The 22,934-nt window shown below is 39.3% G+C and overlaps 1 long non-coding RNA gene across 4 annotated transcripts; it reads right to left on the bottom strand.

Annotated features, from left to right (window-relative positions):
* Positions 1-406: 406 nt before the first annotated feature.
* LOC123590037 lies at positions 407-11,451 on the bottom strand. 4 transcript variants are annotated; one of them, XR_006708566.1, is made up of 4 exons: positions 10,909-11,451; positions 6,187-6,333; positions 5,897-6,066; positions 408-550 (listed from the first exon to the last, which is right to left on the bottom strand). It is a non-coding gene; the product is annotated as an uncharacterized LOC123590037 (long non-coding RNA). The 4 variants fall into 4 exon arrangements; XR_006708564.1 differs by lacking the exon at positions 10,909-11,451 and having other exon boundaries at positions 407-550; positions 6,187-7,956; XR_006708570.1 differs by lacking the exons at positions 408-550; positions 10,909-11,451 and adding an exon at positions 1,349-2,303 and having other exon boundaries at positions 6,187-7,956.
* Positions 11,452-22,934: the final 11,483 nt, after the last annotated feature.

Raw genomic sequence — 22,934 nt, forward strand, 5'->3', positions numbered from 1 at the left:
ACCAAGTCAAAGCCAACATCCTGTTAGTAGAATGCACCACTGCGTCCCAGGGGAGTGAGTCAAATTCTGAGCAGAGATACCGCTGCAACCGAGGTATATGACTCTCCACTGGTTCAAAAAAAAAAAAAAAACTCAAAAGAAATAGGTTTGAAGTGCACCATATTTCTTAAAAAACTGAAAAATTCGGGGCACCTGGGTGGCTCAGGCGGTTAAGCGTCCAGCTTCAGCTCAGGTCAAGATCTCACGGCTTGTGAGTTCGAGCCCCGCATCGGGCTCTGTGCGGACATCTCAGAGCCTGGAGCCTGCTTCTGCTTCTGTCTCCCTATCTCTCTGCTCCTCCCCTGTTGTCTCTCTCTCTCTCTCTCTCTCAAAAATTAATAAACATTAAAAAAATTTTAAACAAAAAAACCTGAAAAATTAAAGCAGCTGAAAAATTGGTGTCTTACTGAACTGCAAGAATAAGTTAGTAAAATAATGCCCTCATTCAAAAAATAGTAAAGAATACCTGTTTCCAATTTCCTTCTTCCTCTTTCCAGTGAATATGTTGAAGCTAGAAAAGTGAAATAAACTATATTAAATAGAAATCCAATGGGTCTGCCTTCATTTGACATTATAAAAGAACACGGGGGGCATATGAAAGATATTTGTGAGGAGACCTTTCTTAATGAAATGGTCATCTTAAGGTCCCTCTACCCTCATTTTCCTGGAGAGAAACTTTTAATTTACATCACCATGCATGTTAACTGTTTTCCAGTCAGTCTGTTATCAAGCATGTGGCATGGGAAAGAGTGTCTGCATTTTTGAAGCTACCTGTATTCCCTGATCTTAGTAGATAGTAAGAGAGTGGAACCAATAACGGCTAAGGATTGAGTCAGAACTAAAAACTATATTCTTTCACTATCTGAACAGCTAAATTCCAATTACATCAATCAGTTTCTTTTCATTTTCAAACATATAAGCAGATATTATACAGACGAATGTTAAAAGAATTCACTGAATTTGCTTGAAAGATAAAGGCAATGTACACAATGATAGCAAGACACATCTAACAACATCCAAATACAGTGACTGAGTATTGACTCAGGATTTCAACTCAACGATTTGGAAAACATTGCTACACGTGAAGTTTAGGCTGACGCTCCAAATTCTAATAGTACTACCCATGAGCAATGTGACATTTATTTAATCTTCCTCGATACCTGTCCTTACTGGAAAATGAGGGTAAAAGTTCTACCTCCCAGAATCACTGTGAGAATCAAATAAGATATTTCAAATGTGTATTGAGACAAAGTATGGGTGTGAAAATATTTCATAAATTGTAAAGTGCTAAACACATGGTAATTATAAATACATTTGATTTTTTTATTTGTGCAAAAGGACACAAAATGAGATTAATCATCATTTTTAATTACTATAGAAGGACATTCTATGCTCTTATCTAAAGCTGACCCATCCATTTATGTATTTGATTTTCAGTCTTCTGCCTATTCAAGGCCACACCGGCATTTCTCACCTCTCTATGCCGCATTATTAATGTTTTTCCTTTCAAACTAACCATTTCCTTCAACCTACAAACATGCTGTCATTTACCCCATCTTTAACCACACTTTTATTCCCATCTTTGACTCCACTTTTGTTTGCACAAGCTACCATCGTTTCACAACTCCCTTTAAGGCAAATCTCAAAGCATAGTCTAGAGTGACTATTTCATATTCGTCTCCTCACATTCTGTCTTATGTCACTTTTGACAGACTTGCTGTCTCTCCTCTCTAGAAAAAAAAACATTCTCATCAAAGTCACTGAAGACCCCCATGTTGCTAAATCTAAAGATCAATTCTTTTTGTTCATGTTACTTGATCGAGCAGCAGCATTTGATACAATTGATACAATTGATATTGGTATTTGATATCCTTTTTTAAAACTCATCTTCCGGAATACCACGTTCTTGGATTTCTTGCCACCTGGCTGATCACCGCTTCTCAGTTTCCTTTTCATAGTTTCTTCTCTTTTGCCAGATCTTTCAAGATGAACATTGCCCGGAGCCCAGTCTTTGAGCCTCTTCTCTTCAATATCCAGAGTCACTTGTAGTGAGCTCAGCCTCCCAGCTTTAAGTACTATCTGTACCACAATGATTCCCAAATTTTCTCTCCTGAACTCTAAATGTGAATATCCAAACTTCTATTCAACATTTTCTCTTGGATATTGCGATAGGCAGAGTTCTAAGGTGGTCCCTCAAGATTCCTGGCCCCTGGTATACATGCCCTGAAAAATCCCTGGGATTGTAAACATGATGAATCTTCCTCCTGTGGTGATGTTATGTTACATGGCGCAGTTAAATTTTAAAAGGCAGGGTGGGGGTGATAAAATTAAGAGAAATTTTAAAAACAATCCCTTTTACAATTACACCAAAGGAATAAAATACCTAAGAATAAATTTAACCAACGAGGTGAAAAAACCTACATACTGAAAACAATAAGACACTGATGGAATCAGTTGAAGACAACACAAATAAATGGTAAGGTATTCCATGCTCATGGATTGGAAGAATGAAGATTGTTAAAATGTACAAAGCAATCTACAGATTCAGTGAAATCCCTATCAAAATTCCAAAGGCATTCTTCACAGAAATAGAACAAATAATCCTAACATTTATATGGAACCACAAAATATCCCACATAGCCAAAGAAATCTTGAGAAAGAAGAACAAGCCAAGAGATCACCCTCCCTGGTTTCAAACTAATATTACAAACACAGGAATTAAAATAGTATAGCATTGGCACAAAAACAGACACATAGATCGATGGAACAGAACAGAAAGCCAAGGAATAAATCTCCATATATATGGTCAATTAATTTACAGCAAAGAAGGCAAGAATATACGAGGGGAAAGACAGCCTCTTTAATAAAGATGGGAAAACTAGTCAGCTACATGCAAAAGAATGAAACTGGATCACTCTCTCACACTATACACAAAAAGTAACTCAAAGACTTGAGTTTAATTAACTTAAAGACTTGACTATGATACCTGAAACCACAAAACTCCTAGGAAAAAAACCTACGCATCGACATTATTCTTGGAAATAATTTTTTGAACCTGACTCCAAAAGCAAAAATAAACATGGGACTACATCACCCTAAAAAGCTTTGCACAGTGAAGGAAACCACCTACAAAGTGAAAAGGCATCCTACTGAATGGGAGAAGATATTTGCAAACCATATATCTGATAGGGGATTAATATCCAAAATACATATAAATTACAGAACTCCTACAACTCTATAGCAAAAAAAAATATTTTTTCAATTAAAATATGGGGAGAGGATTTGAATAGACATTTTTCCAAAGAAGATGTACAGATGAGCAACAGGCACACGAAAAAATGCTCAACATTACTAATCATCACTAATCAAGAAAACGCAAATCAAAACCACAATGAGACATTATTACCTTACACCTGTTAGAATGGCTATTATCAAAACAACTAGAAATGGTAACTATTGGCCAAAATGTGGAGAAAAGAGAACCTTCATTTACTGTTGGTGGAAATGCAAATTGGTGCAACCACTATGGGAAACAGTACAGAGTTTCCTCAAAAAATTAAAAATAGAGGGGCGCCTGGGTGGCGCAGTCGGTTAAGCGTCCGACTTCAGCCAGGTCACGATCTCGCGGTCCGGGAGTTCGAGCCCCGCGTCAGGCTCTGGGCTGATGGCTCAGAGCCTGGAGCCTGTTTCCGATTCTGTGTCTCCCTCTCTCTCTGCCCCTCCCCCGTTCATGCTCTGACTCTCTCTGTCCCAAAAATAAATAAATGTTAAATTCCCCTTTTAGAAAAAAAAAAAAAATTAAAAATAGAACGATCATATGATCCAGCATTTCCACTTCTGGGTATTTACCTGAAAAAAAAAACCAAAACACCAATTTGAAAAGATAGGTCACCACTATGTTTATTGCATCATTATTTACAATAACCAAGATATGGAAACAACCTAAGTGTTCACTGATGGGTGAATGGATAAACAGGATGTGGTATATATATACAATGGAATACTACTTGGCCGTAAAAAAGAATGAAATTGTGTCATTTGCAATGACATGGATGGACATTGAGGGTATTATGCTGAGTGAAATTAGTAAGGCAGGGAAAGACAAATACCATACGATTTCACTTATATGCAGAATCTAAAAAAACAAAACAAAACAAAACAAAACAAGCACTCATAGATAACAGACAGCAGACTGGTGGTTGCCAGAGGGGAGGAGAAAAAGGAGGTGGGTGAAATGGGTGAAGGGGAACAAGAGTTACAAACTCCCAGTTGTAAAATAAATAAATCACAGTGGGGGGGGGTATAATGTACAACATGCTGACTACAGTCAGTAACATTGTATTGCATATTTGAAATCAATATGATTTCAAGAGAGTAGATCTTGAAAATCCTCATCCTAAATTAAAAAAAAAAAAAACTAACCAGATTTACTGCCTTAATCATTCTCAGTGTATACAAATATCAAATCATTATGTTGAATATCTTAAACTAATATGATATTATATGTTATATTAAATAAAATAATATTTCCAGGAAAAGGCAGAAATAATATAGGATGGTTAAGCATTTGCTGTTACCTATACTTTAATCTAATCATCTACTCTTTTTTAAACAGTTACTTATGTTTTCTAGTAATAGTTTGCTATACATAGCTCCTTTTCCGGTTGCTTGATACTTAAAGTTCAGGCAAATTATGAATAATTTTTTTTTTTAAAGATGGGGGTGGGAGATATCCAGGTGGGTCTGACCTAATCACATGAGCCCTTTAAAAGCAGAGAGCTTTGGGGCGCCTGGGTGGCGCAGTCGGTTAAGCGTCCGACTTCAGCCAGGTCACGATCTCACGGTCCGTGAGTTCGAGCCCCGCGTCAGGCTCTGGGCTGATGGCTCAGAGCCTGGAGCCTGTTTCCGATTCTGTGTCTCCCTCTCTCTCTGCCCCTCCCCCGTTCATGATCTCTCTCTGTCCCAAAAATAAATAAACGTTGAAAAAAAAAAATTTTAAAAAAAGCAGAGAGCTTAAAAATAAATAAATAAATAAATAAATAAATAAAAGCAGAGAGCTTTACACAATACAGAAGTATATCAAAATGTCAAATGATTTACCTCAAATATTTAAAAATATTATGTTAACTATACTTCAAGAAAATTGCAAGAGGCGAATGTCAAGCCCAGTAAGAAAATGTGAAAAATAATAATAAATAAATAAATAAAAGCAGAGAGCTTTAAAAAAAAAAAAAAAAAAAGCAGAGAGCTTTCTCCAGCTGGTCTCAGAAAAGGAAGTGAGAAAATTGAAGCATGAGAGGAATTCAACAGGAGGGAAATTTTCCTTTGCTGAGGGAGGCGAAGGCCATAGAGCAAAGACCTCAGGGTGGCCTCTAGTTGCTGAGAGCAGCTCCCACCTGACAGACAGCAGGAGAACAGGGACCTGAGTCCTAGCACCACAAGAAACCGAGTTCTGCCAACAACTTAAATGGGCCTAGAAGTGGATTTTTCCCCAGAGCTTTCAGACAAGAATTCAGCCTTCCCGACACCTTGATTGTAGCCTTATGAAACCCTGAACCGAGAATCCAGCCATGCACAGCCTGACTTCTGACCTACAGAACTCTAAGTGGGTGTTATTTGAATCCACTCCACTTCTGGTAATTTGTTACACAGGGAAAGGCCAGGGCAAAAGAAAGAAAAAGAGGGAGAGGAAGAGAGAGAAGAGGGGAGGGAGGGAGAGAGAGAAGGAGAGAAACAGAGGAAGGAAGGAAGGAAGGAAGGGAGGGAGGGAGGGAGGGAGGGAGGGAGGGAGGAAGGAGTAACTAAGAAAATACAAATGTGTAACAGGCACCCCCAGCTCATCATTTCCGAAACTGACCTGTTGATCTTCCTTCAGAGGCTTCACCTCATTCTTCCCCATCTTCATTGATGGCACCTCCTTCCTTCAGTGGCTTGGGCCAAACACTTGTATTGATCCTTGACTCCTCTCTTTCTTTCATAAGCCACATCTACATTGTCAGGAAATCCTGTAGGCTCTGCTGTCAAAATCTATCCAGGTCACAATACTTGTTAGTACCTCCTCTGCTGCTTTTGTCCAAAACCCCACCATCGCCTCTCCCGCAGTGACGGCACCGGCCTTTTAGCCGGACTCTCCTGCTTCCCCCTTACCCAATGTCTGCTCTCAGCACAGTGGCCAGGGGAGTCTTTGTAAAACTAGAAGTCAGATCGTAGAACTCCACTGTTCACAATGCTGCCACGAGTCCTCGTTTTACTAAGAGCGAGTATGACAGCAAAGAGAGAAACAGGCTTCCCGTCCTGTGACCAGGATCCCGAAGAGGAAAAAACAAGGAAAGAGGTATTTGAACAGAAGTTCCAACAGAGTCTGATTTTACCTCCAGCCACACTTCTCTTTTCATTGGACAAATTCATAAACAAACTCGGTAAAGGAAAAGTTCCCGATTATCTCAACACCCTCGAATTTTCTGCGAACAGTAAAAGGGCTAGACAAGTCTCTGCTTTGAAAGCTTCCATTGGAAACTGTTGTGATTTAAAAAAAAAAAAAAAATTGGAAATTGGAATTCATTTCCAGCACCTCTGCTATTTCCCAGCCACAGGACCCTGGCAGGCCCTATGGCCTGTGAGGCTCAATTTCTCATCTGAAATGGAAGTTTGCGAGGCCTGCCCTGCCCCATTCAGGGGGCCACTGTAACAATTAACTGAGATTCTCATGTTTGGGGGAAATGTTCTAACGAAAGAGCTCTGTGCATATGTATATCCTTATTTATCACGAAACTGCTTAGCAGTTCCCTGGTGAATGAGTGGCTTCTCAGCACCTCATCACTCCTCCTGGAGCCAATGAACCTCCCTATAAAGTTACAAAGATTTCCAGACCTGCAGGTGACCCTTAGGCTTGGGTGCTGGTTGCTTACCCTGTGACCAAGTAATGAAGAGCACGTTATGGCTCGTAAATTTTCAGAGCTGTCTTTTTTCCTGCAGAATTTGAAACGAAGGCGGAAAGGGGGATTGGCGCTATTTGGTAAATACATCCATTCCTTCCTCTAACACAGCGATCCCAGCGTTCAGATGTCAGCTAGTATTACAACAAATTTCAACTTCTGCCTTTCTTCATTTCCACATCCCCAGCCTTGCTGAGGAAAAAGAAAATGACAGAACAACCCCAGGAAAGAGCAGAGCAATGGTCCCAAGGAGAAGTGGCATTGTAGGAATGTGCTGTAGGTGCCTGCGTGAGTAATTCTGGTAGCAATGTGCTCAGCCGTGAGAGGTTTCTGGCCCGTTGCACTTTCCGTGGCATTGCCATCACCTGTGGTGTGCCTTCCCAGCGTGATTCGGGTAGCGTGACAGAGGCTACAGAAAAAAATACAGCCACTAGAAGAGAAGCCTGAAAACCAAGTAGGAAAAACCTTAGAAGAAAGAGCGAGTATCACAGTCTCTAGAAGCCATAGTTTGGATTCCGATGGACCACACCACATCCACCACAGATGAACTCAAACCAGAGCAGATCTTCGTAAGTCGTTTTACAAGGCCTGCGTTCGTTCACACCTCTGAGCTGTGTCTACGGTAAGAGCTTCATGTAGCCTTGCCGTATGAGGCGTCTCCTGTCTCTCTCCAAAGTCCATGTTCTACCTTCTGGGCCTTGATCTCCAACGGGGAGGCCAGCCTGTGTGAAATTCATCATCTGATGATGTCTAGTTGGGTCCAGCCAAAGGGGACCATTACCGGGAGAGCAGAAGGAAATGGAGAGCGAGATCTCAGGTTGTGTCGTGCCCCCCAAACCTGCATTCTCACTCTGGGGGCACCTCGGGCCGCTGTGTCCCTCAACCAAGGTCACTGTTCATCTCAAAGCATTACTGCCCCTCCTCCTGTACTCAGGTCTCCATGCCCTCCAGCTTGTCCCTTTGGGTCTAGGGATTGTGACCGCTCCGTACACCATCACCGCTGCTTTATAAATTTATTCAACCCTCCTCAAGTTCTCCATTTTGCAGGTAGCATCTGTTTCTTGGTGAGCCCCTGCCTGATACAGTTGCCAATTGAACGAGCATGTCCTAAATATTTCTTTACCTCGTTTGTCAGACACATGACATAAAAGAGCCCCTCGGTGGAAATTCTATCTAATTTTAGCACATCCTATATAAGAAGCGTCTTTATATTTTAGTAACTATATCCTTCGAGGGGTGCCTGGGTGGATCAGTGAGTTAAGCGTCCGACTTCAGCTCCAGTTCTGATCTCACGGTTCGTGGGTTTGAGCCCCGCGCGGGGCTCAGCCCCACATCAGGTTCTGTCTGGAGCCTGACAGCTCAGGATCTGATGCCTGCTGCGGATTCTGGGTCTCCCTCTCCCTCTGCCCATCTCCTGTTCGTGCTCTCTCTCTGTCTCTCAAAAATAAATAAACGTTAAAATTTTTTAAGTAAAAAAAAAAAAAGTACATCCTTCGAATCTCACCTTAAATGTCTCTTCTTCCAACCTGTATTCCCCAAACCACGACCTCTTTTGTAGCATCTTGCTTTTCTTTACTATTGCCTAGCACAGTTTCTTGTTATATACGTTTGTTTGTTTTCGTGTTCAATGCCTATTGCCCACCAGATCTTAAACTTCATGAAGGCAGCAGCTATGCTCCTTGTCTTCAGCACTGTGTTCCTCACCAAGGCACCCTGGACCATGATTGATGTGCAATAAACATGTGCTGAGTAGGTGATTGAGTTAAAATAGTTAAGGGGGAGAAGAGCCATCTAATTCCTCATGCCAGACACATTTCAACCTCAACACCTATGGAGCTTGCCCCACCCCCCCATACAGGTCACGGTTATCATCCTCCTTGTTCCTTGCCTGCCCAAATACAAGCATTCCATAGCACCTTAAAGCCCTCATTGGTCTTCTTCCTCTCTCTACTCCTGTACGTGAGTGTTGCTTCCCTAAAATAGACTGTAAGCATCTAGAATATAGAATCTATGACTTAGATTTATTTTGTATCCCCTATCAAGCACTTTAAATAGGAAAATCTATTGTATGGAAACCAATTTGACAATAAATTTCATATTAAAAAAAAAAAAGAAAAGAAAATCTAGGACTGAGTCCGCCCTAGGCCAAGGGTTCTCCACAATGGCACCAGAGCCATACGGCTGACAAAAGGGGCTCAAAATAACCTATCGGAAATATTTTACAGAACTGCGGGATGGATAGAGAAGATCTAAGACTCAGACCTCATTTCAATTACGAGGCCTCTGTAGCGCATAATCAAATATCTTTCAGGCCCTGACTCCCATTCTGCATCATTCAGCCACGTACTTCTTTGCCGAAACAGAAACATCAAAAAATGATCAAAAAATGTTTATATCCCAACACAGAAAAAAAGAAACACATTAAAAACTCCTTAGCACTGTTTTAAACCTACTCCAGCATGCCAGAATTTTTGCTGTACGTGCATCTGCCACCACTGGACTTCTACTGCCAAGGGGATCATTTCTTTGTCTATATTCTCCAGTGAGGAACTTATAGATGCAATTTTCAGATCAATCCAGTCTCTGGTAAAACAGAGAGGAAAGACAGCACAAAACCCTGACAGCATTACCTGCCAGGCAACAACTTTTGATTCAGCGTAATTTAAATCATGTGTCTAATTACCTAGTTATTTCAATATAACTGTGTTTTGTATTGACTTTTGAGGAAGCCTCCTTCGTTTGTTATTTTCTCCTACCCTTACGGGGAAAAAAAAATTTAAGAAACCAATAAATTTTTGCAATAGTCAAGCTGATTTCGGAGCTCATGACAATTGTATGAGCTAAAGTGCCTGCCTTTAATGAGGATACACCCTTTTAAAATAGCAACTTGAAACTTTCAGAAGGATATATTGAGAAATTTATTATATTCCTTTGTGTTTTATCTTCTTCCTGGTTCTTACAAATGGGCCCTTTTGGAAGAGAAATGGATTCTGCTTAATCTGCCTTAGATCTGATCTGGCTTCTTTGAGAAAACTGTAGATGAGACTGACCAGACTTAGCCACACTGTGGGTTCATCTGGCCCAATCTGCAACATCTACAAAAAGCATTTAACTTAACTTCTCGCATCCTATCAAAGTCAGACGCTGTTGAAATAGCCCTTGAATTATTTCTTACCCCAAATCATACAGTATAAGGCAAAGGCTCAAAACCCAGAAAGTACCGTTGCCCAGACTGAGAAAAGTGAATTCTAAAAGCCCCTTTTGTTTTCCAACAAGGTTAAAATCACAAGTTCAACATGCGATAATGCATAGAAGATTGATACACCGTGGGTATAAACATGGTGACAGAGAATACCAAGAGCCGTCCATCCCATCATGACGCAGTTCAAAATTTGACATGTTTGAACTCTCAACACACTTGGCGAACTTCCGGTAAGCTCTACCAATCATAATTAACCACTAATGAAATTTTACTAGGAAAAAAATTACAAGCCATATTCAAAATCTCTTTATGTCTGAGGGAGCAAATTCCGTGAGAATGATTGCCTTCCTATATAAGAGACTGCCACAGAAAGGCTCAGAAACAAATCTGTCCCCAACAGCTAATAATTCACCTATTATCAAACCCTCTAGAATCATAATACCTCAGTCCCAACTGAGGGGCTGCAAATATGTGACAAAACAATTGATGAATGGCAGTGACCGACTGAATTGGTAATGTGCCTTGGGATTTAGGAACTCCACCCACCCTATGTGTGAGAAGAATTTATGAAGATAACATGACATGCTAATATATTTTTACAGCTTAAACAAGATATTCCATGCCATTTTTGAGCACCACACATAGTTTATCAATATAACTCTTAAGACCTTTATCCCCTTTTGTTTCTTTGTCGCTGCACATAATATAATTATCAAAAAGGTTAAGACTTACGAGTGGAAGCACTTGAACCCTAGACAGAAGCTCTTTTTTGTTCCCTTCTTTCTCCATTTCTGTTGTGTTCATTGGTTCATTTTGACTTTGGCTGTTTTTGTGGCAATTGTCGGAATACAATCTGCAGCCACGACAGAAACATAACAAAAAATTATAAATGGCTGAGATGTGACCTTTGAAAAACTTTATTCTTCTTTCTCCTTTGAGATGGGTCAGGTGGTACATCAAATCCTAAAGCAGCATTGGCTAGAGTTCAGGTATCTTTCAGAAAGAAATCAAGGTCACCACCTCTGAAGGACAAAACTGTTAGTTCATAGGTAGAGAAGACATCAGCTCTGTCCTCTCCCGGCTGTTGGTGAATGTCAGATCTACTTCAGAAAGCTGTTTTCATTCTCTAACACAGTTGAGCAGTTAATTATAGAAAAGTACTTCAGCCTTCTCTGCTTAATCACATTTAAAGTATAAAAAATGTATGCTGCTATATTGAGTGGTCAAGAAAATTCTTGTAAATTGAAAGAGTTAATATATACCAGGCTTGTCACTGCTTGTGATAAAAAAGAACAAGCCGCTAATAGATGGGGAGTCATTAATATATGCCTCACACAATGTACTTTCCCTGAATTAGCTCACTCAGTCCTTACACAACCCTAAGAGATAGAAACTATTATGATGGCCATTTTCTAAATGAGGAAACAAGCTTCTGGAGTTTAAATAAGGTAAACAAAAACAAAAAGCCTAGTAAGTGGAAGGGCTGGAACCTTGAGCTTGAGCTTAATCTACTACAAAACCCATGGCCATTAAAAGCTAGATTTAACAGTTTCTGCAAAGTTCATACACACTCCACGTTGCTTTGAAATTTCTCAGATACAGAGCATGCCCTGGAATAAGATTTAACCATATCACAAATCCTTTAAAATCAAACAAATATGAGTGAGAAACACCACCAGTTGTGAACAGCACGGTCTTGGGAAATTTACTCAAATTCACTAAGGTTCCGTTTTCTCATGTGTATGAAGCTTACAAGATTATTAAAAGGTAAGTAAGATCACATGCGTCAGTACATAGTAAAAGACCAATAAATGGAAGCATTCTCCCCGTTAATCCATTTAGAGATTTTCAATAGTTAAGATAACTCAATTCAAAAATAAATGACCTTACACATATTTTCCCTCTTTCGTGCCTACCTGGCATGTAGCAGGTCATTTCATGACTATCTATTGGGCAAAACTGAGTGTTTCCAGAAAGCCTGAGCAGGAAAATATTATCTGATTGGAACTCTAGCAATGACTTCCTCCTATCACACTTGGCCACTCAAGAATTTGTTATATAAAATGGCAGTAAACTCAGATAAAGTTTATGCTCTCATGTAAGAGCATATCATATTCTGACACTGAAACTTCAAGTCACCAACACACAACAGGTGACCTCAGACATCTACAGAAGCATCACTTTAAAAAGATGTGCAAATATATTGCTGATAGAACAAGATTCAACCATAGGTCTAGAGCTGTCCCACCCACTGGCCACATTGACTACTGAGCATTTAAAATGTGATTGGTTCAAGGATGCCTGGGTGGCTCAGTCAGTTAAGCATTGCACTCTTGGTTTCAGCTCAGGTCATGATCTTACAGTTCATGAGTTCGAGCCCCACATCAGCTCTACACTGACAGCACAAGACGTGTTTGGGATTCCCTCTCTCCCTCTTTCTCTGATCTTCCCCCACGCACTCTCTCTCTCAAAATAAATAATAAAACTTTTTAAAAATTTACATATACATAAATGTGTATATATATGTATATATATGTGTGTATATATATGTATATATATGTGTGTATATGTATATGTATATGTATATGTATATGTATATGTATATATGTTTGGTCCAAAATGAAATCTACTCTAAGAGTAAAGTAAACATTAGATTTTGAAGACTTAGTATGGGGGAAAAATGTAGTATTTCTCACTAATAATTTCGTATTGACTACATGTTGAAATAATTCTATTTTGGGGGGCGCCTGGCTAGCTCAGTCGGTGGAGTGTGCAACTGTTGATCTCAGAGTTATGAGTTCAAGCCCCACATTTGGTGTACAGATTACTCAAAACCTTAAAAAAAAAAAACAAAAAAGAAAGACATGATTCTATTTTGGATGTATCACATGTAATATTAACATATATGAGACATAACATACACTAATCTCTATTCATACATCATGGAAATTAATCTCACATGTTTCTTTTTATGTTTTAATGTGCCCATTATAAACTTTAATAATGTGAACTTTACTGGTTCACATTTTATTTTAATTGTTCAGTGCTGTCCTGGAGTGTTTACCAAATCTAATCAAGGCAATTTAAAAATAATATAATTTATTAGTGAAGAAAACAGAAAAGACAGGTAAGTGCAGAATCTAGGAAACAGATTAAAAATCATTCAGTATATCTTCGGGACTGTTTAGAGAGAAATCATTCAGTATATCTTCGGGACTGTTTAGAGAGAGTAAACTCTGACTTTTAATGAACAATATTATTTAGTGAAATGGAAATAATTCTACAAAAAAATTAATTATTGCATTAATTATTTATTTACAAAAAAATTAATTATTGCTGGGGCTGTCATAACAAAAACATACTGCAGGCCGAGTGGCTTAAACAACAGAATTTTATTTTTTCACAGCCCTGGAAGTCCAACAACAAGGTGGGCACAGGTTTGCTTCCCTATGAGACCTCTTTCTTTGATTGACCCATGACCACCTTCTCATTGTGTATTCACTTGGTCTTCCTCTGTGTGATCACAGGTATGTGTCCTAATCTTTGCTTAAAAGGACACCTGTCATATCGGATTAAGACTGAACCTTTATGACCTCATTTTACTTTATTTACCTCTTTAAAGGTTCAATCTCCAAATACACTCATATTCTGAGGCATTGAGGGTTAGAACTTCAACATGAAAATTTGGCAAAGATACAATTCAGCCCACAATACTCAACTATAATCATTTAAAGGAAACCCACTAGGAATATTTGGGGGGGGGGGTTGTTCCTGATTATAGAAAGTTTCTAATATATTACGGATCTCCTAAGTGAATCTACCTAGCTAAAGGGAAAACTCACTCCAAGTGATCAATATTTGTAATCCCACAGACACGCATTTCTCTTTACAGAAATACTTTGGACCTCTACTTTCTAAATCAACCTCTTGTGGGTCTTTTTAATACAAATCGGTCTCCCAGAGTTTAACCCTCCCCGGAAGGTAATACTTTTCTCTCCAGACACAGCGGAGGCATTCGGAGCATCATTGTACAGTCGGTGCAGGGCAAGACTACGGACCCAACATTCATATCAGCTGAGTTTTCAGTTACCCTAACAAAGCTCTTTATGATCTATTGCAAATGTTTCTGAACAGCTGGTGGAGTTGATGTGGTATGATAGTTAACAAAGTCCTCAAAATGACACAGACTTGAGATCAAATCCCTGCTCTGCTAGTGTCTAACTATATGATTCAAAGAAGGTTGTTCAGCCTCTTGAATCTCAGTTTCTTCATCCGCGGTAGAAGAAAAATAAGGATCCTCCTAACTGTACGATGAGGATGAGGATGAAATGCCATGATTTAATGAACTTCCTGCTCCAACAAATTTGAACAACTAGTTTTCTCCATCATTCTCTACTTCACCACCTAACACCCAGGTAGACAAGAGATGACAAGCCTTTTCACCAGCTTTCTTTAGGAACTCTGTATCTAGACACTGTGTTTGGTTTGTGGCTAAGGGGCCTGTACCCATTAACACAAGCTGGAGTTGCAATTAAAGAAAAGTAACCAAAAAAGGTTATGTCTTCAAAAGAGGTCTTTGAAAATGGCACCAAAAATACATTATAAGAGAAGAAGAGAGCACAGAAAACCAGTTTCATGAACCCCATCAGTAGATGTCTTGGGTGTAAGAAAAAGAAAAGGGATTAGAGAAGCAGTAGAGTATTAGAAGCGTGTGGTTGGCAATATCAAAAGGGAATTCTGAGTTCAGTTTCCACCCAAAAAGGAATCCAGGAACAAATCCGGGGGAAACTGACCCAAAAATACTACACTCAGAGGTGAAACAAGAGCCATACGGTGAGTCCAGCTTTCCTGACGTATTGGGGAAATATGTGTGAACCAAATCTGAAAAAGTAAGAGCAAATTGTCTCACTTAATTGTAGGAAATAACAGGTGTTATGCCCCCCATGCATGCCCATTTGGGTTCCTTAGAATCCAAGAAGAATTTGAAAAATCTTGACAACAAGACAAGCAATCTGGAGTGAAAAAATTGTTCCTGACTAGTCTTTCAGAAGGATTACCGTAACATCTGGTTGGGATTGCATACTTACTTGAATCTTTCTTGAAAAACCTCTAACTTTAAAAAGGAAGCACTCAGTTGCTTCAGAAGTTGAGAACATTAATTACACGTGGGTTTTTTTTTTAATTTTCTGTCATTTTATGAAAATATATCCCACCAAGTAAATGTTGATCCTTATGTCAATGGTGAAAACAGCCCACGGAAGTGCTCTAGCTTTGTATTTCTTTTCCATGAGACTATTCTTTCTGTATACTGCTTATAAGTTTAATCTAAACTACATTTGATAAAATTTTCCTTTTTTTAATTTTTTTAACATTTATTCTTTCTAGACAGAGCATGAGCAGGGGAGGGGCAGAGAGAGAGAGGAAGACACAGAATCCGAAGCAGGCTCCAGGCTCTGAGCTGTCAGCCCAGAGCCTGACGCAGGGCTTGAACTCAGAAGCTGTGAGATCATGACCTGAGCCAAAATCAGACGCTTAACTGACTGAGCCACCCAGGTGCCCCTCAAATTTTGTCCCTCAGGAACAAAACCAGTAATTGTGTTGTGACCCAAACAATTTGTATTGGTTTGTCACACTTGTCATTGTCTCATCACGAAGCCTGAGCCAGAAATCTTGAAGTTGCTGTAGGATAATAATATATCTGGCCTCTGATCCCACTAGGGTTTTTTTAATCTGTGGTCAAAATGTAGATGAGGATGTGGCTATTTGTGACGGTCATTGAATATAGAAATACTTTCACTTGGGTTCACAACTTAATCAGTTAATGCTTACATCCTCATGTCCCCTTTATGTGTTAAGTGGAGTTGAATGACTATTTATAAGAGACATCTAGAGACCAGAGAGCTCAAACTTCTCTGGGAGATACAGACAGAGAGATGATAGATGATAGATGATAGAGAGGGAGAGAGACAGAGACGATGACAGATAGATGACAGAATAGAGATAGATAGATAATGAGCTCTCAGTAGATAATAAAAATAAGTAAGGCCACCCTTTGGTCAAAGACAAGAAGAGCAATGTCGCCTAAAATTGAGAGTGAAAATGGGACAGAAAATCTTGAAGACTGGGGCACAGGTTCCAGCCAAACATTCTAACGAGCTCTGACATTTGCTTGTGTGCCTGAGAACTAGTCATTCCAGTTTCCCGTATATGAATAGCCCTGTAATTGAAATGACTTTTTCCCTTTTTTTAAATGGCAATTTTTTTTCCATTCTATGTCAGTCAAATGATCCCTGTACTTGTTGATTTGCCCAAACCACACTTGAGCTGTTTGAGTAATCAGCCCATGATTTTGACTGATAGACAGCCAGTCAAGAAGAAAAAAAAAGGTAAAAATTAGCGAAGAGTTCAACCTTCCACTTTTGTTAGGGAGACATAGCCTTTGAATCAAGAAGTATGACATTTTCAGAAGAGTTCTCAGTAAACATCGTAGATCTCTAATAGCAGCTACACAATGTACAGAGATATTCCATCACTATTAAAATCATTTTATCATCATCAGAATCATTCATGTCATTCCATCACCTCAACCAGGTGCAGAGGCAATTGCAAAGGTGCATTTTCAGGGAATAAATTATTACTGAGGAAAGTAAATGAATCTGTATAAATATACCTCCACAGGGAAGAGTTACGTAAATAACAACAAAGCAAAGCCCAAAATTCTGCAATCCAGAAAGGATGCTGTTTTATAACCAACTGATTACAAATATTTATTCCACACCTACTGGACGTCATATTGGTCCTTTTGGGGGGTAAGTCAAATATAGAAAACAGTGATAAAAAAGACAGTTGCTCCAAGCATGCTTAGTTGGTGAATTCTTCCTGATTATCTCTGTCTACATGAGGAAATAAACATAGCTGAACCCCTTTGATGTGCCAGACACTGTTAAGTGCTGGGAATATAAAAATAAATAAGATACAGTCCCTGCCACAGATGAAATCACAGTCTAAGGGGGGAGAGACTACAGTTCTTAGCATCTAACGTGCTAAGCTCTGTAACAGCATGACAATGATGGACAAGATACTAACACAACCATTTCACATAATCGATTCGGTTTGAAAATAAAACTGAGCATACTTTAACAGTAGCTGCAGTAGATGTGGAGCGATAGCTCCATTTTGTCTCCATCACCCCACGTGGAACTCAATCTCTCTAACCCTCAGAGGACTGTTCTCTGTAGAATGGGTAGCTGGAAAGAAAGAGGTCATTCTTTCACCCTACAGACTTGTTCTGGGTGTGTGCCTTCCACAGCTAGTGTGTTTGCAATCTCAAGTCCACAACAATGGAATTCCCAGGTTCTGTGTTCCCTTCATGAGAAAATATGCAACTGCTTTGAGCTATTTGAACTTTCCCATTCCCACTGAAAACCTTCCACCTCTTAAATCTAAAACATCACATCCCAGTCACAACTTTTTCTCTTCACATATTCTGCACTCTCTTACTTTCATTGATACCTACCGTCAACCTCAGAGAACCTGCCTTATCTTCTTCCCTTTCTCTCCTCTTTCTGGTCTAGGCCTTTGGGGTCCATCCCTTCAGATATTCTGTTGTTAACATCCATTGGCTTTGACCTTGTCGATCTCCCTTCCAATTCATAAGGACCGAAACCCCGTGGATCATTCTAACCACTGGTCTGTTCCACTAAATCTGGCGCCAGGAAGAAATGTAGTTTACAGCCCTGATGGAGCCTTTGGGGCCAATCAGCAGTCCTTTACATGCCCCTAGTTGGCCCGTTTTCCCATGACCCACAAACAACTTCACTAATTACATTTATTATTTTTCAAACTCCTTTTTCAAACCTTGTCATTCTCATTTGCAGGAGATTATCTTGTCCTCTTCTCTTTTTTTTTTTTTTTTTTGAGTTTTATTTATTTATTTTGAGAGAGAGAGAGAGAGAGAGAGAGAGAGAACATGAGCAGGGGAGGGGCAGAGGGAGAGAGAGAGAGAGAGAATCCCAAGAAGGCTCTGCACTGTCAGTGTGGGGCTCAAACTCACCAACTGTGAGATCATGACCTGAGAGGAAATCAGGAGGCAGACTGAGGCACCCAGGCACCCCTTATATTGTCCTTTTCTTAACATAGAAAACACAAATCATTTAAAAAGAACTTTCTTATAGCCCTGTTTTCCTATATATCTACATATATATATACCCCTTCTATCACAGAGAATGAGATATCTCACTTCCTGCCCAAAGCTAGTCCTACAATCCACATCTTTCACCCATTCAGGTCCCTGCTCTGCCTATCAGCTCTGTTTTCCCCTGTACTTTGGGGGTTTTACCCTCTGCATATGATATAGTCAAGCCTCTCCTCGTGAGAAAGCAAGCCCTCTCTCAACCCTGTGTCTTTCTTAAGCAATCTCTCTAGCTTCCCTTGACCCTCACAACCAAGTTACTTAAGAGTGATCTTTGCCTCCTGCTTACTTCTTCACTCACTGTAATTTGGTTTCTTTCTCCTATCTACAAAAACTGTTCTGATGAGACCAAATTGCTGTTCATGCTGTTCCCAAATTGCTATAGCCAGTGGATATTTAGCCACTCTATCTTTCTTGATTGTTCTGTAACATTTGACACTATGGTCAACTTTTTCAAACTCTTTTCTCTCCTGGCTTTTATAACATCATATCTCTTTGTTTTTCTTCTACCTAAATAGATACTTTTGGAGACTCATCTCTTATTTCTCCACTCCTTAAATATTAGAGTACCCTCAAAGGCTTTATCCTCAGGCCTCATCAATTCTACATGCTAACTCAGTGTTACCTCTTAGGGTTTCAACGTTCACCTATACAATAACATCTCCTGACTCAACATGTCTAGACCTGATCTCACTGTGAATCCAAGGCCACAAATGCATCTGAATAAAGGACAATTCTGTATGGATGTCTGTAAGGTGTGTGAACACCTTAAATTCAGCACATTAAAAATTGAACTTGGGGGCTCCTGGGTGACTCAGTCCATTGAACATCTGATTTCAGCTCAGGTCATGGTCTCGCAGTTCATGAGTTAGAGCCCTACATCAGGCTCTGTGCTGTCAGCACAGAGCTCTGCCCCTCCCCCACTCATTCCCCCCTTTCTATCTCTCTCGAAAATAAATAAACTTTAAAAAACGTTTTTAACTTGAATCCACAGGACACTGTTTAGAGATGTAACATGTAATTATAAAACCAGAATCGCTCTTGACATATATGCAGTTGGCCCTCAAACAATACAGAGGTTAGGGGTGCAACTCCCATGCAATAAAAAAATCCACATAGGGGTGCCTGGGTGGCGCAGTCGGTTAAGCGTCCGACTTCAGCCAGGTCACGATCTCGCGGTCCGTGAGTTCGAGCCCCGCGTCGGGCTCTGGGCTGATGGCTCAGAGCCTGGAGCCTGTTTCCGATTCTGTGTCTCCCTCTCTCTCTGCCCCTCCCCCGTTCATGCTCTGTCTCTCTCTGTCCCAAAAATAAATAAACGTTGAAAAAAAAAATTAAAAAAAAATCCACATATAATTTTTGACTTCCCCAAAACTTAACTACTAATAGCCTACTGTTGACCAGGAGCCTTACCAATACACATATATTGTGTATGTATTATATATTGTGTTTTTACAATGAAGTAAACCAGAAAAAAAGAAAATGTTATTTTAAAAACCATAAGGAAAAGAAAATACCTTTACAGTGCCATATTGTATCCAAAAAAAGTCCGTGTAAAAATAGACTCACACAGTTCAGACCCATGTTGTTCAACTGCATTGTCATTTTTTTGTCTTAACTTTAGAGGGAGCTTTTAGGAATTAATATCCCTTACGGTAAAAAATCATGCATCTAAAGTCGAGTGAATCTTGTAACTTATCTTTTTCTATATATTTTTTCCCATAGAAATATGTCCAGAAATAAATGTTCCAAAAGTTAATAATGAATATTTCTGAGTCCAAGGACTTGGGGTGACATTTAACTTTCACTTTATGTCTTCTTGTACCTCTTTAAGTTTTATAGTGAGTTTGTACAATTTTTCAATAGTTTTTTAAACTAATCTCATCTCCATCTCTCTCTGTATTTCCTGTTAACAAAATAACACCAAATGGTACCATCTTCTAATTTGGATGTAGTCCTTGATTTTTTTTCTTGCACCCACCTCCTCTTGAACGTGTCTTCAATCCATTCGCTTCCTTTTCAGTCCCACTGCTCTGTTCTAAGTAAGGACTTCATTCTCTCCAACCTCAGCTCTTGCAGTGGCTTTTTGCCTCTAGTCTCAGACCCTTCCATTTCATACTCCATACTATTGTCGGAAGTTTGTCTCTAGAACCCAAATCCTGGCATGCCATATGCTGTTTAAAATCAGTAGCTTTCAGTAGCCTTCAGAATAAAATCTCAACTACTTGGAATGTCCTAAATGATCTACATGATCTGACCCATGTATTTTCAAAATGGTGACCTTAGACCTTAGGATCAGAGCAAGGTTCAAATCCAAATTCTCGATTTGCTCTCTGGTGACTCAGACAAGTTAATTAACCACTTTGGGGCTGTTTCTTTGCTCGCAAGCTGGAGCAAATGATACTTTGCAGAGTTGTTATGTTAGAGATAACTGCATTTAAGTAGTGGACATAACTTTAGGTGCTCAGTAAATGTAACTTATTATTTTTACTACTACTGCTTTTATTGTTTCCATATAGCCCTTGAGGAGGGACAGTGTCTTATTTACGTTTATATCTCCATCACCTTGGCCTAACATATTCAAGGAACTCAAGAAAATATTTGCTCAAAAAATAGTACAGGTAATATTTTGGACTCCTCTTGGTCACAACTGGGCCTTTGTAGACTGGCTGTGAGCCTCTAAAATTCATCAGTTAAGTCATCTGATCTTTTCCATCTGAATCCAATCATAAAGTTAGTCTTGTGTCTGCATGCAGAGATTACAGAGAATTCTTCTAGCATGCTCCCTCAGTTGATTACTTAAAAATATCAATGCCACACTGCCCGTCTGAATTTGAAAAATTCACACAGTTCTGAATCACACCAGATGAATCTAAAAATGTTTCTGTATATACTTGATTATATAATGTCATAGCCTCTTATTCTACAAACTTCAACATTTGTTTTCTTGGATTACTAAAATTGATTTTAAGAGTTCAGATTCTAAAGTCAGATTTATCAATCCATTTGCATTTTGACCCTAAGTTAAAAACCACCAACAAATTCCAAAGTGCTTCAAAGTGCAAACCAATTACGACTTTGAGCAGTCATTAAATTAAATGCAGTGCATTATTTTGACTAAAGAAAAAAAGCATTGTCTCTGTAAATTTTTATGGAGTACTCCAAAGGCAGGGTTTTCTCATCATCCTCTGAATAAACAAAACCGTAAATTCTACAGACCAAAGAGTAAAATAAAAACAAAATTAAAAATTGGCCACACACACCTGCCTGCTTAGCTGTAACAGATGTGATTAATGTCACAATTTAGTACCCACGCAATAATGAGGTGCCCAAAGAGGACTTGGTAAAGGTAATTAATGCTAAATTCGCAGCAGTTTGATTTTTAACCTAAAAAAAATTGTTCTAAATAGTAAATATTTTCCTATATAATAATTAAAATGCCTTACATAGGCATGTTTTTTCCACTTCAATAGTATAAATCCAAGATTCTCCAGGGCTAACTGAATGACAAGCTAGTAACATCAATGAGATACACCATACAGCTATAAATGCCACTTCTAGAATTATTAAGATGATGCCATCAGAAATCACGATCCATTCACATTATATCTTGAAATTGTTGGCTGGCCTCCCCTAGACTCTACTAACCCACATTAAAACTCAATGGCAAGCTAAAAGTCGCATCCCCTTGTGGGGATGGATGGTGAACTTCTGAATGTACAACCTTTGATTCCAGTGGATATGGTGCTATGGTCTGAATGTTTGTGTTTCCCCCAAATTCCTATGTTGAAATCCTAACCCCCAAACATAACGTTATTAGAAGGTAGGGCCTTTGGGAAATGACCAACTCATGATGGTGAAACCCTCGTGAATGGGTCTAATGCCCCTCTAGAAGAGGCTCCAGAGAACTCCCTAGCCTTTCTACCATGTGAGGAACACAGGGATAAAACTGCCAGCTATGAACCAGGAATAGAGCCCTCCCCAGAATACAACCATGCTGGCAACTTGACCTTGAAGTTTCCAGCCTCCAGAACTTTGAGAGATGAATTTCTGTTGTTTGTAAGCTACACTGTCTACAGTGTTTTGCTACAGCAGCCAGAACAGACTAAGACACATACAATGATGGAAAAATCTACTTGGGTAATTTGAGATCATTATATTAGCAAAGAGCTGGAAATTACATATAGAATACATGAGAATCTAAATGGATAAAATGTAATAACTATGAATAAAAATATTACATTTCCTATGACCAATTCCATTATATAATGAAATATATTGTTGGCAACTTTGCATTAGAAAACTGGAAAAGGGAGCCTGGGTGGCTCAGTCAGTTGAGCGTCTGACTTCAGCTCAGGTCATGATCTCATGGTTTGTGAGTTCAAGCCCCATGTCAGGCTCTGTGCTGACAGCTCAGAGCCTGGAACCCACTTCGGATTCTGTGTATCCCTCTCTCTCTGCCCCTCCCAGCTTGTTCTCTCTCTTTCTCTCTCTCTCTCTCAAAGATAAATAAATAAACAACAAAAAAAAAAAAAAAGAAGAAAACTTGAAGGAGTAATTCACTCAGGAA

This window comes from Leopardus geoffroyi, chromosome B1 (assembly GCF_018350155.1).
Source record: "Leopardus geoffroyi isolate Oge1 chromosome B1, O.geoffroyi_Oge1_pat1.0, whole genome shotgun sequence".
In the NCBI taxonomy this organism is placed as follows: domain Eukaryota; kingdom Metazoa; phylum Chordata; class Mammalia; order Carnivora; family Felidae; genus Leopardus; species Leopardus geoffroyi.